Source organism: Myotis davidii, unplaced genomic scaffold (genome assembly GCF_000327345.1).
Source record: "Myotis davidii unplaced genomic scaffold, ASM32734v1 scaffold838, whole genome shotgun sequence".
In the NCBI taxonomy this organism is placed as follows: Eukaryota; Metazoa; Chordata; class Mammalia; order Chiroptera; family Vespertilionidae; genus Myotis; species Myotis davidii.
The window spans coordinates 157,533-160,510 of record NW_006289092.1 but is presented as its reverse complement, the minus strand read 5'-3'; the positions used below and the strand labels follow the sequence as shown (position 1 = coordinate 160,510).

Genomic DNA, 2,978 nt, shown 5'->3' with positions numbered 1-2,978 from the left:
TTCCAGACTGAACACTTTTAGGAAGCTTGTAATGAGGGACATTAACTGGAGATTTTCATATACATTGTTCCTGCAGAATAGCTAACCTCTACCCATGAAAAGGATTCTACAAACTGCAGTCCAGATATCCTCTTCCCTTAGTGATGTGGGCAACCCCTAGACTCACCACACTCTCCGAGGCCCTGCTTCTTTTTCAGTAGAAAGAGGGAGTTAGACAGGGTGGTGTCTAAATTGCCCTCAAGCTCTAAAGACCTGCCTTGGGGACACTCAATTCCTGTCCAGGGAAAAGGAGGGCTTGTCAGGCAGCCCTCAGTGTCTATCAGCGCAGCAAATGCATGAAGGTGCACCAATCAGCCAGCACAAATGTGTCCTGTTCAATATGAGACATGTAACATCTATTATAATAAAACTGTAATATGCTAATTAGACCGAATGATGTTCAGACTGCCTTGTGGATGAAGCTGGGGTTGTGAGGTTCCAGGCAAGCCTCCAGGGCTGGGAGGGCCAGCTGAGGTAGACAGCCCTGGGGGGAGAGGGGGTTGCGAGGGCCAAGACCCTTCAACAATTTTGTGCATCAGGCCTCTAGTTGTACTAATAAAGCTCCAGACTCCCCTCCCTACCCTCTGCCATTACCCTCTGACAGAATCCCCCCTGCTGTGCTGCTGGCACAGAACCTGGTCCTTCCTGGGACCAGAACCCACACCATGTACACTCCATGGACCTGCTGCCCAAACAACTCTAATGCTCAGGGCTGCTTCTCAGCCAAACTCACCTTCTTTTCAACCAGTTGATGAGTCCTGAAATGTTCTCCAAAGACACTCTTCCAGCTGGTGCTTTTGTTTTAACTGTGAAGAAAAAGTGTTCACACCCTCTTAAACCACTGAGCCAGGAAGCTTAGATTGGGTGTAGCCAGTGGAGGAACTGTTTGCCTTTAAAGAGACAGTAATATTTCCCCTAATTTGGTGGGTGCTTTCATTTTGCCAAGTTGAAAACTTTTTCTCCATGTGCTTGCTCTTGTACCAAAATTACCAAAGCTATATTTGGTGTTTTAGGTTACAGTATTGGATCCAAAGGCCCTTATTAAATGACATGAATCTTGCCCCCCAAAAGCCAGACACAATGTCTATCACCTTCCCTGGTGCAGTGGGAAACTGCGGGGTCATTCTGGAAAAAGAAAGTTGGGCATAGGACTTGGTATATCCTTGGGTCTTGCTGGTGATGGTACAAAATGGGTTTTGAGTCTACTCTTTCAGGAGGGTCTCAAGTTAATCAATCAGAAATTAACAAAACTCAGTTACAGCCCTAACCGTTTGGCTCAGTGGATAGAGCATCAGCCTGTGAACTCAAGGGTCCCAGGTTCGATTCTGGTCAAGGGCATGTACCTTGGTTGCGGGCACATCCCCAGTAGGGAGTGTGCAGGAGGCAGCTGATCAATGTTTCTCTCTCATCCATGTTTCTAACTCTTTATCCCTCTCCCTTCCTCTCTGTAAAAAATCAATAAAACATATTTTAAAAAAAACAAACAAAAAAAACCCACACAAAAAACTCAGGTACAAAGCTAAAGGTATAAACCATTGGGCACCAAGTAAAAACGAGAAAGGAGAGGCCTGGAGAAAGTCTTCCAATGATCATAATCTATTTGTTTTTGTTTGTTTTTTCATATGTTTCTTGCAGAGTTGAAAGTCTACATTACATGACATATAAAGATGCACCCAGGGAGTAGATGCTTCCTTCCCTCCCAGCCTTCCTACCTTCTCCCTCTCCAGGCCCAGACAGAGGCAGCTAATCCCAGATTTACCAATGGATGGATCCAAAGGATCTAGAATTTGTTTTCAAGTGAGAGGCAGGCTGTTGAATCTCTCATGGTTAATGAGATGTTCTAGTTGTCTGTTGCATCACCACAAATAGATTAAATTTTGATTACACATTTTGTTTCACTAGATTGAGAAAGTGCTTTAGTCAATGGTTAAGCTTGAGGATAGGTACTAAGTGGACCAGATGTGCCATGAAGTAGAGGACAATATGGTTACTACCCATGGAGGGAAGCAGATAGATTTGAAAATGATGGTGTAAATGGCCGTATTATTGGACCAATTATTGGTATTAATGACTTTGCTCCCCTTGAAGGAACCGAGGTAAATGTTTTCCTATTTCCAATAACGACACATATCAGGACCAGCTACATAATTCATAAAGTCTTGCAAAAAAGGAAAATACAAAGCCCATTGTTTAAAAATCATGAAGAATTTGAAGGTGACACTACAGAGCTTTAAACCCTCTAAGCACAGATCCTTGACCAAACCTACCAGTCACACATCCATGAAGCTCACCTTGACAGGCTGCATATATATGAGACCAGAACAGAGTCAAAACTGCATCTCCAGATCAAAATGCCTCCACCACTGCCCCAGTGTCGCTTCATTCTCTATATTCCCTGAATGAAACTTGTCCTACTGGAAGCTGCCTTTTATGTTTTCTTGGACAACTAATTGCTTCTCCAAGCACACTCATAGGTTCCCAAAAGGGAAGAGGGGTATGATTGAAATAGAATCCATAGATGCTATAGGGAATAGAGTGCGGGTCTTTTTTTTTTGATTGCTTAAAGTATTACAAAGAGTATTACATATGTGTCCATTACCCCCGCCCTCCCTAGACAGTCCCCTAGCCTCCCCTATACCCCAGTGTCTTATATCCATTGGTTCTTATTTTATGCATGCATACAAGTCCTTTGGTTGATCTCTTACCCCCCCACCTCCCGCTCCCGAACCCTCCCCGGCCTTCCCAATGCAGTTTGAAAATCTGTTTGAGGCAGCTCTGCCTCTGTATCTATTATTGTTCAAAAGTTTATAATGGTCTCAATTATCCATGAATAAGTGAGATCATGTGGTATTTTTCCTTCATTGACTGGCTTATTTCACTTAGCATAATGCTCTCCAGTTCCATCCATGCCGTTGCAAATGGTAAGAGTTCCTTCCTTT

At 43.7% G+C, this 2,978-nt stretch overlaps 1 protein-coding gene and 1 pseudogene across 1 annotated transcript in view; one reads left to right on the top strand and one right to left on the bottom strand.

Annotated features, from left to right (window-relative positions):
* Nucleotides 1-854, bottom strand: part of LOC102751604 (GTPase IMAP family member 7) — a 10,540-nt gene extending 9,686 nt beyond the window's left edge. The window contains exon 1 of the mRNA XM_006761344.2: nt 773-854. The gene's annotated coding sequence lies outside the window, so the exon portion shown is untranslated. The remainder of the gene's footprint in view (nt 1-772) is intronic.
* LOC102752754 overlaps nt 1-2,978 on the top strand; it is a 31,917-nt pseudogene that overhangs the window by 14,396 nt on the left and 14,543 nt on the right.